This window comes from Piliocolobus tephrosceles, unplaced genomic scaffold, assembly GCF_002776525.5.
Source record: "Piliocolobus tephrosceles isolate RC106 unplaced genomic scaffold, ASM277652v3 unscaffolded_19, whole genome shotgun sequence".
Taxonomy (NCBI): domain Eukaryota; kingdom Metazoa; phylum Chordata; class Mammalia; order Primates; family Cercopithecidae; genus Piliocolobus; species Piliocolobus tephrosceles.
The window spans coordinates 3,315,738-3,330,652 of record NW_022300975.1 but is presented as its reverse complement, the minus strand read 5'-3'; the positions used below and the strand labels follow the sequence as shown (position 1 = coordinate 3,330,652).

The window sequence follows — 14,915 nt, the reverse complement described above, 5'->3', positions numbered from 1 at the left end:
TTAGCATATAACATTCCTACCCTTGATTTTGAATTCAAAATTCAGATTGAAGTGGCTCAATCAAAGCAAAGTATTATTTTTTTCCATTCTATAATTAGCCATCGCCAATAGCTAGTTGTCTAGCTGTTAATTCCTGTTTATATCCTGTAGTTCTTCAGCACATGCAGAATCGCTGTCACAAATCAGGGAGCGGAAAACAGACATCATGTGAAACACAGGGGAATGTGATTGGCTTGCTGAGCCAGAAAGATTAGGCCTCCGAACAAGTGGTCTCTGATTAACTCTGAATTCTGACTGATTGGAGGTGTTTCACACATCAACAAATTCTACGGATGTTTCTATCGTCCACCTTTGGTTTGTTTTCATCACTATGCCCAGCCATTCCACCACTCAAGCTTTGGTTTCATGAAAAAAGCAAAACATTAAAACGTTTAATATGTGTTTGTGCTATCACGCCACCTCCCTGGAAACACCAGTCATTTTCTGAGGAGAGTAAAAACTAGGTTAATTATGGGAGCCTATGCCAGAGGTGACCTGGCACGAATCCCACCTTCCATGCTTTTTGTTGGTTGTCTTTGTCTTAGGGTTTTTGCAAGAATTAAATAAAATAATTTGCATATGTAAAGTGCTTAACATGGTGCCATGTGCAATGAATATTAGTTCATTTAATTATTTTAATAATCCTGTGGAAAAAGTTGTTTTCCCTTTGTATGACATAAGAACAGGCAGCTGAATGAATATTTGTTGAATGAAGATTATCTAGACCAGTGGTTTCCAGAATTTCGGATTTCAAGGCTCATTAAAACTAAAAAGGAAATTGGGATTGATGCGGGGCTGCTTTTTATTTTTCTAAGCTGAGGCATGTGAAAATTAATTTCCAGCTCTAGCAACAATATGGTGTTACAAACAAAAGAAGTTGTACTGCAGCTATAATATAGAATTAAAACAGAATAGATTTAACTTATGGAAAGGCATGTCTTTACTGCTGTTTTTTTTGATTTGTTGAGGAATGGTGGAAGTAAGGTGGTCTGGCAGAGGACACGAACTCACATTTAGAAATCTCTAATCCCATTCAAACCTTTGCCTCCATAAACTGTCTGAGCCAAGTTGTTGTCGTTCCTAATTTTAGGGATCCTTGGGCATGAAGATTTCACAGTCTTCCTGGCAGCTTCTTCCAAAGTTTAATCATGCTTAAGTTATGTCTGAGCCGCCAGAGGATTGAATCCAACCAATGAAAAAAGGCAGCCTGACCTGTCTGCCTTCTGGGCGGGCTGTGCCTTCTGAGGTGTTCACATGTATAATCAAATCTCCTTGTGGTCATTCAGATTTGAAGATGAGCCTCACTCAGAGCAAGCAGTCCTAGAATTAAAAAGAAAAAAAAGTAAGCAATATGTGACTCTAACTGAAGGCTTTTTGCCCATTCCCTCTGGGAACATATAAGAATTCTGGAAGTATTTGAATCTATATAATATCCTTATGTCAAGTCATGAGATCTTCAATCAGAGTAAATATGAAATTACAGTAAATATGAAATCAGAGTAAGTATGAAATATGTCATGGTCTGGTATACCTCAACATAAAATCCCACACAGCCATTTGAGCCACTGGGTATGTTTTACTCTTCATAGAAATTTCTGGGCCTCATAAAAGGACTTTTCATGTAAAGTAGTTATAAGAAAATGAAGTCAGACTCTCTCCACTTGACATTTGTCACAATCATTGCAATGATATAGTTTGGGTATTTGTCCCCTCCAAATCTGATGTTGAAAATGGATCCCCAAAGTTGGAGGTAGGGTCTGGTAGGAGGCGTTTGGGCCAATGGGATGGATCCCTCATGAATGGCTTAGTGGCCTTCTCATGATTAAGTTCTCACTCTTAGTTCCTGTGAGATCTGGTTATTAAAAAGACTCTGGCACTTCTCTCCTCTCTTTCTCGCTTCTGCTCTCACCATGTAACACACTGACTCCCCTTCCCCTTCTGCCATGACTGGAAGCTTCCTGAAGCTCTTACCGGAAGCAGATGCTAGCACCATGCTTCTTGTACAGCCTACAGAGCTGCAAGCCAAATAACCCCATTTTCTTTAGAAATTACCTGGCCTTGGGTATTCACAAGGGTTTCCAATCTTTTGGCTTCCCTGGGCCACACATAAAATACACTAATGATAGCTGATAAGCAAAAAGAAATTGCAAAAAGAAAAAAAAAATCTCATAATGTTTTGAGAAAGTTTACGAATTTGTGCTAGGTAGAATTCAAAGCTGTCCTGAGCTTCATGAGTCCCATGGGCCGCAAGCTGGACAAGCTTACTTTATTGCAACACAGACTAAGATATGCAAGGATCTGAAGTTTGTTGCTACTCAGAATGTTCAGTAGTAATCTGGGAGGCTATATATTCCTTTTGGGGAAGGGTCAAGTAAAATAGGAGGACTGACTTTATTTGTTAAGAAGATTAATTTATGTTACAGATAAGTTCCACAGTGGGGCTGAATTCTCTTTATCCTTTTTTTTTTTTTTTTTTTTTTGAGATGGAGTCTTGCTCTGTTGCCCAGGCTGGAGTGCAGTGGCCGGATCTCAGCTCACTGCAAGCTCCGCCTCCCGGGTTTACGCCATTCTCCTGCCTCAGCCTCCCGAGTAGCTGGGACTACAAGTGCCCGCCACCTCACCCGGCTAGTTTTTTGTATTTTTTTTTTTAGTAGAGACGGGGTTTCACCGTGTTAGCCAGGATGGTCTCGATCTCCTGACCTCGTGATCCGCCCGTCTCGGCCTCCCAAAGTGCTGGGATTACAGGCTTGAGCCACCGCGCCTGGCCTCTTTATCCTTTAAAAATAAAAGCACAGTACCAAAAATCCATCATTTTTTTTTGTTTCTTTTAAGTTGGGTCTATACAAGGCAGCTAGTTACAGAATATGTTTCATTATTTGCATCCATTTGGTGTCTACATATAGCCTGAGAATGGTGAGAAGATTCGAGAGAACACGAATTTAACTTGAAATAAATTTAGAGGACAATCAAAAGAATTATTCTAAGACTCTTCCTGATATAACAAATCAATAGAAATTTTGAAGTAAAAGTTGGGCTAAGGCTTTCTTACTCTTCAGTGTCTTATTAAATCATGTTTTACAGTCATTTACCCTTCAGTCCTTACCTAAAATGACATCTTTTCTGTAGCCTCCAATCAGGACAGATGATTCAACAGAAGAGTTGAAATTGTTATTATACTAGAAAGCTTCAACATCTGGGTTCACTGTATCTGAATGTGAACAGAAAACGACATTATAAAATATCAACCTGTAGTCTCAATCATCAGGATATTTACATATTTTAGTGTTTTTTTTTTAAAAAAACCACCTTCAAATGAGTCTAATGAATTTCTATACACACATACATACACAGACATTCATGCCGTGAACCAGGGAATTGCCAAAAGCACACTCCCCTTTGTGACTAAATGTTACCACTACATTAAAATGTTTTCTAGTTCTGAATCAATAAAGAAAGGTTTATGTTAAAAAAAAAAAGCTCCCAAGAACCCGACAGACAGCTGAAAAACAGGAAATATGTTGGCTTTAATCAATATACACCATTTTAAGTGAAAGCATCACTCCTCAGAAAAGGGAGTGTGCTTTGGGGAAGGCAGAAAGACGTTGTTCTGTGGGGGGATTTCTCTTATCCAGGTGACTCTTTGTAATAAATTCTGAAAACTAAAATTAAACAGTAAATGTAGATTCCCTCTATCATATGTGGGTGTTTTGAGTAAAGTCCTAATTGTGCCCTTTGTCCTCCTCCCTCAGAAAATAGAATCTTTAAACAAACAGGGAAGGGCCCAAGACTATACGAATTCACTCAATAGGACTCTTGCCAAAAGGAAGATGTATCACTGTTAAAATGGAAATGGCTCTAGTGGGCTTTCACAATCTAATGCCCCTGCTTTTAGCAAATTCAAGAAACTAGGACATTACTGGGTCCATATCCTATCAAGGGATTCTCTTTTGAATACAAAGCACAGCCTAGACTGTGTGAAGGACATCTGAGAAGGCCACACAAACAGAGCAGGGAGAATGGTGGTAGTGTTTAAAGAAAACCTTCAGTGGAGTGATTGGAAACCAAAGCCGTGTAAGGATAATGCTTTCCAGGATGATTTAAACAATCATCCTCAAAGGTGCAACTCTCTAAGTGAGTATGGACCATGTCTCCATAATGCTGTGTCTTTGCTAATGTATTACAGCATTAGTGCTATTTATAATCAACAAAATTACTAACACTGTAATCATGCCAGTTTGGTGATAGTAATTATGACAGAATAAACAGCAGTCAGAATGCCTTTGCTGCAGTTATTGATGTTGATGGCAAACACAGCCAAGGAAGGTTTGTTTTGTTTGTTTTTTCCCTTTTTCAGGAAGCCATCCAAGCAGGCAGAACCTGCAAGTGTTGGCCAGGAGAACGGTTTTATATACCTTTTAAAATTAGACTTCCTGAAAGGAGATGTCACAAAGGTTCATTGGCGAAGATTTGTAAATAGTTCACTTATTTTAAAAACTAATCACATATATGTTTCTGTAAATTATACTTGCAAACATATGCATTCCACCATTCCCCCTCGTGGAAAGGCTGTGGCTAATCCATATTTGGAGCTGACACCCTTTCTGGGTCCCCTCTTTAGCGAGATCACACACATGTGCTGCTGCCCCACCGAAGCGCCTGCGCATTAGAGTTCCTTCTGTACTACTCTGAGCAGTTCCTTATGCGTCTCTTACCACTGGTGTTGGCTAAAAAATAACATCCAGAGACTTTGCTATCTATAATTAAGAGCTCTAGTGCTACTAGTGATATAAGGATTGAACTGATTGAGAAACAGACATTTTATCTTCTGGTTGGCTTTATTTCCTTGTGGATTAAATTATGAGTGAATGTTTCTCTCATTTCATACTTTCCCCGTAAGTGGTCTTTTCTACAGCAAAATTACTACTCATTCTTAATAACTACCAGATGATAAAGTGAGCTGTCTATTTGGGAGACAGTGGGTATGCATTCCAATTATTCCATTCATCGTGTTTGCAGGACAGCAAAGGGGAGGGATTTCTGGGGTCTCTGGAGAGGGTGGCTTAAAAGACTACAGGAAGTTAGTATCAACGCTTTGCTTCTTGATGGAAGACAGCTTCATGATAGCTCTGGGATTGAATAGGCAAAGGCAAATAAAACAAAATCAATCGCCTTACAGTTAGGAGCTCTGTTAAACAGAGCACTTGTTTGAGCTGGTTTTTAAAAGTCCATGCCCTTTGACTCAGCAATGAACATTTCTAGAGATTTATCTTAAGGAAATAACTAGATCAGCAGTGAACATTTCTAGAGATTTGTCTTAAGGATATAACTAGATCCATGGCAGAGATGTGCATTCAAGGATATTGTCCACATCATTGTTTATCATAGTCCCTATCTTGGCTCTGAACAGGAGAGATTAGGACTTGTCTGGATACAGGTAGTTTATTTCCAAGATGATCCTGGGAAGCAAGAGGCAGAGAGTAGGGAAGAGGGAAAAAGCAAATGTAGTGACGCTGATGCCTTGGGCTGCCAGGACTCAAATCCACAGCGCCTTCTCTCGCGACACTCACAAGGTCTCCTGAAGCGTTTATTCACCAGTTCTGCCCCCACGGGTGGAGGGTTGTGGGGGGGGGGGGGGGGGGGGGAGTGCAGGGAAGACTCCCCTTTGCCTCAAGGCTCTTTAGCATCGGAAAAGGGAAAAGCCGCTGTGCTGGCTTTTCCATGTGGGGCTGTCAGTACCAGGTGAGGCTGAGCTCTCATGATAATGTTCATTGCAGCTATGGCTGAAACCAGAGGCAGGTCAAAGAACACAACCCTGGGAAGCAGAGGCGTCCATTATTATAAGCCGAACTGGAAACACCCAGAAGATCCACTCACTGAAAACTGTTTAAATAATTCTTACAGATACACACAGCAGAGGGTTTTGTAGTCACTGGCAATTATGATGTCTGTATTTATTTATGGACATAAAGAGGCATGTGCCAACAATAAAAAACATGTTACAAAGCAGGATATATACTATTTTTTAAAATCTATAAATGTACAGATGTACCGCAGGTTATGAAACACACAACAGATATGAATTTGTTTTATGCAAATTGCTCCATAAGGTACATAATTTAATTTTAGAGATGTGGACACTTGTACATCCAGTGCAAGGCTAAACATGGGACACACATTTCAGAGCCCCACAACCCCTTTCCCATGCCCCTCACTGTGTCCCCACCTGTCTCCGTCACCTGCTGTGATCTCTGTGTGTCAGCCACGCTAATTCCATGTAGTTTGTGTCATTTCCCCTTTACTGCCTTCTAATCACAACTGGAAAGTGCTGATAAGGACAGAGGCTAGGAGTGTATTTGAAGGCTTAAAGGAAAAGATCCACCACCCCTAGTACAAAGTTGGTGGCTAGACACGGGTGGCTCAATAATTTTAAAGATCTTGTCTTTTTTTTTTTTTTAAATCATTTTAAAAGGAACGATAACACCATGAATGGTGATACAAAAAGCCGCAGAAGCAAATCGAAAGCATTTCAATGTATATGAAATACGATTTACTTAAGACCTTTGAAAAACTGATGATTGCATAAATTGCATAAGTTGGAAGATGTCTCTATTCCCTAGGGAAAGTGATTTTCTCTGGATTGGTGGAATTTCAAATTATCTTTCTTTGTTGGCATTTTCCCAATATTTCTCAAAAATTATGTTAGTTAAGAAAGCATGATGATGACAGAGACAGGGATGAAAGACACAGCATCTTTTTAGTCACTTGCAGTTATTGTGGGAAATTTCCATTAATAAACACAAAGAGGCCGTTCCAGGGCATCTACGTAGGGATCTGTTGGAAGGAGCAAGCTGAGGCGGTGTTTCATAGCACTTCAGATAAAACAGAGAAAATGGCAATTCCGATTGTCTATGTTAACAGTGAGGGAGAGTGGCTTATAGTGATTATGGACAAAGCTCCTCCTCGCCACCCCCTTTAATCCCTGACATCTCCTCTAGCCATCCTAAAAGGCGGTGCCTGGGTGACCTTGCAAGCGGCAAGTGTCTGGCTGGGATCTCACCTCTTTCCGTGATAACACAAAACTAGCCTTTTGACCTCATAGCAGAGCAAGGCCAGGTGGTCTGGAACGTGGTTAGCCACAAGCTGACTTTCTAACCAGCCTATTTTTTCCCTCTGACAACACTGGGCAGTTTAGTGAATCCAGATGGTGATTCCCCACATGCGAACTGTTTTTCTATGTGAAATAAATGCCAGCTGTATCTAGCTGATCAAACTAATGTAAACTTGTTGATTATGGGTGCTCCTTTAAGAACACTCTTCCTGGTTACTTTTTAAAACTAGATGGTATCTTACATCTTTAGAATACAATCGCAATTATTTCCTAATTATTTTTAAATGATGCTATTTAAAAAGTGCTGTGTAGTTAAAAAATGTGTATGTGCCCCAGCTGAATGCAGCTATAACAAATCCTATGAATTGAAGTTAATAAATATTTAGACTTTTCAGTGCATAAAAAAATGAAGGTTGATGGGCACTGAGAAGAACGGGGACATTATTTAAATGTCATGCATTTTAATGGAAGAAATAGTTTGGTCGTTGTCCTCCCTTTCTTCAAAGCAATGATTTTCAGGCTTGGATTTTCAACACCTCATGCACTTGCCAATTATCCCAAGGGAGGCCACAGAATTGCCATTGCCTTGTGTTCAGCTCATCGCATTCATTGATTTAATAAGTCTACCTGGGCATTTTTCAAAGCCAGTAATTGAAAATGTAGCCTGACAGGTTAGCAGGAGTGGCAGGGCCTGGGCAGCAGGGGTAGAGTGGAGGAGGGTGACTACTTTCTCATCAGCAACTGTAGCAGGTGCATCAAATGCTAGCACCCAAAATGCTGACCTAGGGGCTACCCAGAGACCAGGGGACAGAAGACAGATGCATCCCTTCTGGGCCCTGACTGGCCTCAGAGGAGAGCTCAGAGGCAGGTGAGTGGTAGGAGACTCATGTGCCAAAATCACCCTGTTTGCCACAAACCCAATAAGGTTCAAAAGCAACCAGGTTACAGAGGCCATGTGTTATTTTTTTCCTTTTCTTTTCCTCATTACCTGAAATTATTTTGTGTGTGTGTGAGATGGACTGTTTTAAGCTCAGTGAATCCAGATCTATTTCTATGCATCCATTATTATTGTTGGTAGCAGTAATGGGATTTTAAAATATTAACGGATGTTTCCACCTCTCTGCAGTGTTTTCTGCTGCTGTCTCCATTCCTTCAGGTATCCAGGCAATTGTGTGCTCATTATCTCAGGAAGGATGTGATTCTGCGGGAAGCAGGGGAGAGAGAAGTGTGAGCAAGCCAAACCTCAGGCCTCAGGGGAGATTGTCAGGGCTTTGAGGAAAAACAAAATATTTGGGAAGAAGGATATTATAAGGGAAGTAAGGCTCCTTCGAGGACTGGAAGGGATTTCCCCAGACTAGGTGAGGAGGCCAAAGAGCAGAGGACAGGTGTTTCCTTCCTGTTAATACCTGGCTAGCCCTAGAGATGATCTTAGGACGCAGTGACAGATGAGAAAAGCTGACTGAGCCCAGGGACAGGAAGGCCCCAGAGGGCCTTCAGAGAGAATATGGGAAGAGGGGCTGTAGATAGCCTCACAGGAGCCTGTGCACCTCCCAGGAAGCATAGACACAGCAGGGAGGGAGTGCGGCCTAAACGTGCCAGTTGGACAGAAAGAAAGGATGTCACTTGCAGCCTATGCGGATCAACAACTGAGGGCAAGTGGACACCCCAGCAGACATCTGTGTGGAGAGATTACCCTGGCAACCAGGCGACTCCTACCACATCCACACCCTGGGACTCTGTGAACCCCCAGTATTCCATAGGAAGGAAACACAAGAGTGACTGAGATTGAGTTTCTAGGCTTAAAATAGACATTAAGTTCAGTGGTAGAAAGTTTACATTTTTTTGTACATTTGAATTACGAATACGATTCATGTCACCTAGTGTTATTTGTCCTTACCAGATGGTGTGGATGTTAGAATTATGAAACCTATCATTATAGATTTCACTGTTCCAAAACATTTCCATGCATTAAAAAAAAAAAAAAAAAGTGAGCTCCTCCAAAAGTGTGTGCGGTTTGGAGGAAGGCTATTATCCTTACAACAGAGATGAGGATGCTGGAAGACGGGGGGAGAGGTGAAGGAATGTGTTTAACATCACACAGCTGGTATCCACATCCTGTTTCAGGGGACCCTTTTAAAACCATCCTACCACCATCTTCTCCCACACCTACCACTTCTTGTACCCCTTCTCTACCATAGAAATAACACATTTCACATCCTTTTTAGCATAGCACATCTTTTTAGAGATTTTTGCAGTCTTTTAAAACAAATCAAATAGTGTATTTGAAACAAAACCAAGGCATCAAGGCAATGGAACAAAGCACATTTCACCTACCGCCACAGCTCTTAAGTTAGTATTACCACATTAGTAAGTCTCCAGAGACTTTGGAGACCACCTGCTACAGTCCCCTTCCACCTGTAATGAGAAAGATAGTCATTGTTCAAGGCCACACAGTCAGGTAGGGGCAAACTGGCGGGGTAATAAAACCTGGCCTCCTTATCTACTGTTCAATACTCTTTCCTATACACTAGATTTCCAGTTAGCTTGAGCAAAAATAAGTTCAAACTTTGATGAATTTAGCAATGTTCCCCAAACTCTATTTGTAAAAAATAGCCCTTGAACCAAAAAAAAAAAAAAAAAAGTTGGCATATAATGCTCTCTTTACTTGAGATGCTTTAAAAATTTCTTCTGTAGAAAAAAGTAGTCACGATAAATTTCTCATATTGAAAATGTCAAGCTCTATTTGTTATATGATGATGTCAGTGACTATAAAATATGAATTTCTGCTTGAGGATAGAAACTCTACAAAGATTTGGATTCTAATATCTGTTGAGATATGAGTGATAACTAGGAAGTTGCTTTACTTGAGTTGTTTTGAAATAGTTGTTATGACTGTCATTGTTCATTGCAAGTCTGTATATGTGCATGTCTGAAACGGAGATTGCAGTTACTGATAATTGTACTCATATTTGTCACTGTCACCAAACTCCAAAACGGATATTGCCAAAGGGTTCCATTGTCATGCAAGACCTTGCGGCTGACAATGGGAAGGACAAGACGCCACTATTTGTTGAGTATCTACTATGTGTGGGACCATACCAGGAAGATAGAGTACTTCTACTTCTGTAGAAAATTGGCAGAGCTGAACAAACATTTGCAAAATTGCTCAGCATCACTAATGATCAGAGAAATGCACATCAAAACCACAATGTGATACCACCTTTACTCCAGCAAGAATGCCCATAATAAAAAAAATCAAAAATAATAGATGTTGGTGTGGATGCAGTGAAAAGGGAACACTTCTACATGGCTGGTGGGAATGTAAACTAATACAATCACTATGGAAAACAGTGTGGAGATTCCTTTAAGAACTAACAGTAGAACTACCATTTGATCCAGTGATCCTGCTACTGGGTATCTACCCAGAGGAAAAGAAGTCATTATACAAAAAAGATACTTGCACACGTATGTTTATAGCAGCACAATTCGCAATTGTAAAAATATGAAACCACCCCATATGCCCACCAATCAAAGAGTGGATAAAGAATTGTGGTGTATATACATATATACACACACACACACACACACACATATTATATGTATACACACACACACACACACACACACACACACAATGGAATACTACTCAGCCATAAAAAGGAATGAATTAATGGCATTTGCAGCAACTTGGATGGAACTAGAGACTAGTATTCTAAGTGAAGTAACTCAGGAATGGAAAACCAAACATCATATTTTCTCACTCATAAGTGGGAGCTAAGCTATGAGGATGCAAAGGCATAAGAATGATACAATGGACTTTGGGGACTCAGATGGAAAGGGTGGGAAGGCGGTGAGGGATAAAAGACTATAAATTAGGTTCAGTGTATACTGCTCGGGTGATGGGTACACCAAAATCTCACAAATCACTATTAAATAACTTACTCATATAACCAAATACCACTTGTTGCCCCCAAAACCTATGAAAATAAAAAATTTTTTTAAAAAGTAAAAAGAAAATTGGCAGGCCTGCAGTGGCTTGAAGATGCTATGACTAACTCACATGTCATTTATCAATATATCCATGCAACAGATAGTCTGCAAATATGCACTGGGCTCCTAGAATATTACAGGTATTGTTCTAGGTGCTTGGGATACAGCAGTGAACAAGGAGACAAGTTCCAATATCTCCTGGAGGTTACATTCCAGAGAGAAAAGAAAAATAAAAAATAAGCAAATAAATGCACAAGCTAACTACTTTCTTTCTGCATTGTGGTAAGTATCTAATTGCACTACATCATTTAATTACCACAACAACCCGTATGGGTACTACAATATTCACTTAATGTTACACATGAGCAAAATAAAGGACAGAGAGGGTAAATAACTTGACCTAAGGTCTCAAAGCTCATGAGAGGCAGAGATGAAATACTAACCCGGGAAATCTTATTTCAGGGCTTATGTTCTTAACCACTATAAAACTGCTGTAGATTCAATGTTTGTGACCTCTCTCCCCCAAATTTATATGTTGAAACTTAATCCCCAATGATATGGTATTAGGAAATGGGGCCTTTGGGAGGTGATTAGGTCATGAGGGTGGAAACCTCATTAATGAGATTAGTACTCTTATAAAGAAGGTCCCAGAGAGTTTCTTTGCTCCTTCTTCCATGTGAGGACACAGCAGAAAGACGGCTGTGTATGAAGAGGGCCCTCAACAGACACCCAATCTGCCAGTGCTTTGCTCTTGGACTTCCCACCCTCTAGAACCATGAGAAATAAATTTTTGTTGTTTATAAGCTACCCAGTCTATGGTGTTCTGTTAGAGAAGCCCAAATGGACTAAGACAAAAAGTTTATTTAAAAAACAGCCTACTAAATGGTAGGACAGGTGAGGAAGACAGAAAATGATGATACTATGCAACAGGTGGTATACTTAGATAAGCAAAGTTAGAGTAGGGGAATATAGGAAGGGCAACTCATCCAGAACTGCGGTGTCTGAAAAAGATTTCTGGAGAAGTTGAGGCCTGATCTGGGCCTTGAAGAATAAATGAAAATTAATGAGGAAAAGGGAATGGAAAAGCATTGCAAACCAAGGGCAACTTCAACTTCATGTTTCAGGTGGTGGTAGTACATTGGGGAGCTGTGAGACATGAGCTAAAAAGAAGTCAAGAGCTAGATTCAGAAGGGCCTCGGGTACCACTTCAAGGAGGACTTTGGACTTTTCCTCTAAAGATAATGGGAAGCTATTGGCTGATTTTAAGATATGATCACATTTGCATTTAAATTTTTTTTTGAGACAGAGTCTCCCTTTGTTGCCCAGGCTAGAGTGCAGTGGCCCCATTACAGCTCACTGCAACCTTCCTCTCCCGGATTCAAATGATTCTCTGCCTCAGCCTTTCGAGTAGCTAGGATTATGGGTGGGCCTCACGACGCCCAGCTAATTTTTGTATTTTTCGTAGAGACAAGGGTTTCACCAGGTTGGCTAGGCTGGTCTTGAACTCCTGGCTTCAAGTGATCTACCAGCCTTGGCCTCCCAGAGTGCTGGGATTACAGGTGTGAGCCACCACCCCAGCTCTATTTGCATTTTCAATAGTTTCCTGTGGGATCCTAATCCACTAGGTATTTGGAAGAGTTAAATCTCTTTCTCTCCTACTCCCTAACCCCCAGCTCCCAGGAACAACTTGGGCCAGATCTGTGATATTCACCCCAGACATCCTACCACCAGTAAAACATGCTACTATTGACATAAAGAAAAAGATTTCAGGCAATACTTATGAAATGATTTAAATTCTGGGTAAAAGATTATTAATAGCCATAGTTATTCCTGAGTTTGATCTTGACTTAACATTTGCTCCTAGTTTCAATTTAGCGAATTTTTATGGAGGGCCTTCCCTGCACCTAACAATTTTAGATGCTGAATGGGATTCTAAAGAAATACTGCATATAATTTAGTTCCTGTCCTCGACAAGATGGTTTTTTCTCTTTCGACAAAAATATACAAAGCAGCATGTGGGTCTTCAGTTACATGTCATAAAACACCAGGACAGGAAGAAATCCCTGGATGAGGTTGTCATGGAGAAGAGGAGCCTTAGATGAACTTGGAAAGATTAGGCTCTCAGGATGTAAGAAGATACCAAAATGGATTATTTTCAGTAATAAGAGTAATCTCCATTTCTTCATGACTCAGACAGACTCAAATGTTAATTGTACTTTGCGCTGGAAAAATTAAACAGTGGATATAAAACCATGAAAACACTAGGACAACTAAATCTTTGTGCTTAACCATTTGTTCCTTGTGAAATCACCTTTTAATGATTAATTGTTATAAGGAACTGGGGGAAGGAACTGGCCTCTGAGAACAGCAAAATAAACTCTCTGAGGTGTGAAAATGAAATCTCCTCCTTCTACCTTTAGCTTTGGAATTGTAGTGGACACAAAGAACTCCCCTGGGTGTTGGCAGAAGCATGTCATGAACACTCTTGGACAAGCTTGACAAATCAGCTGAAAAGTGTTTTGAGGAAAGTCAGTTTGAATATTCACCATTATGTAGATTGTAAACTTGGTAAAGGCTCTTAAAAATTTGTCATCTTTTCTGACAGCAATGTCTTTTGATTAAAATATGTGTGTGTACACACACATATCCACATATGTACACACATACACATGTATGTATATTCAAATAGTTTCATAATTTAAAAAACACAATCATACATTTGTAAAACTGACACCAGCTATCCCAAAGCCACAAATCACCACACAGAGAAACCTTGTTCCCTCCTCACTCTTCTCTGGTTTGTGGGCACCCACCTTGCTGCCCATCTCCATGGAGAGCCTCAGCAGGACTGACCCTGAAGGAAATGAGAAATTTCCCTTCCTCAGAGAGAACAGGGGCGTGCCTCTGATAGTCACGTCTTTTGTAAAGTCCATTTCTGTCTCCGTGCGACAAGGGCTTATCTTTAAGCCTAGAAGGCAAAGGCGATTCCTTCTAATTAGGCCAGTAGTCACCATTCTGGTTCCAAGAAAATTAATGAAATGACTAATTAGATGCAGAATATTATGCTACCGTTACAGTCCACTAAGGAGTAAAAACGTGACAGTCTCTGCTTAAGAAGCTTATAACCTAAAGGAAATACAAACAGACCTCAATTTCTTTTTTTTCTCACTTGAGTGAATATATCTTACACCATTCTGTCAAATCAGAAAGGCTCTATCAGGGAGAATAAGCTCCTTTTAATATGTATGCAGAAAGAAACCTAAAGAGTTAGAGCAGTGAGCACAACAGAGTCACCTTTTCCAGAGGCTTAGGAAAATCCTAGCAAGAAACAGCCACAGAATAGATTTCTGGTCTACTCATTCCCAATCTTGAATCCAAAGCACACACTCTCCTTCTAAAACAATGCAGAACGTAATTTTCGAAAGACAGAAAATTAATGGTTGTGAACCCTCTAAAAGGATGTTTTATTTTACTCACCTAAATTATTATTTTCATTGCAAAATCATGGTCCTTTGCCCTGCTGACTTAATGCTGTAATGCTTTGTGTACCTGAAGAGACAGGCTTCAGATACCTCAAGAGCTGTCTGTATCTGATGGACAGACGAATAAGCCCTAATGCTCTTCGTGAAGGGCAACCCTCTGATTTCAATAAGAATTGAGCTACGTGGCACTTTTATGTGAGTAACCCAGAGTGAAGATCTGCTGATTGTGAATGGAGGAATTAAAACATGTCTGAGAATAAACTGATGATACCTACAAGCATGGAAGGATCGTTTTC

At 40.3% G+C, this 14,915-nt stretch overlaps 1 long non-coding RNA gene across 1 annotated transcript; it reads right to left on the bottom strand.

Moving 5' to 3' along the window:
* Nucleotides 1-1,251: 1,251 nt before the first annotated feature.
* On the bottom strand, nucleotides 1,252-14,529 carry LOC111541808. Its single transcript, XR_002731374.2, has 5 exons — nucleotides 14,432-14,529; nucleotides 13,169-13,359; nucleotides 8,136-8,348; nucleotides 3,143-3,247; nucleotides 1,252-1,359 (listed from the first exon to the last, which is right to left on the bottom strand). It is a non-coding gene; the product is annotated as an uncharacterized LOC111541808 (long non-coding RNA).
* Between the last annotated feature and the right edge of the window lie 386 nt (nucleotides 14,530-14,915).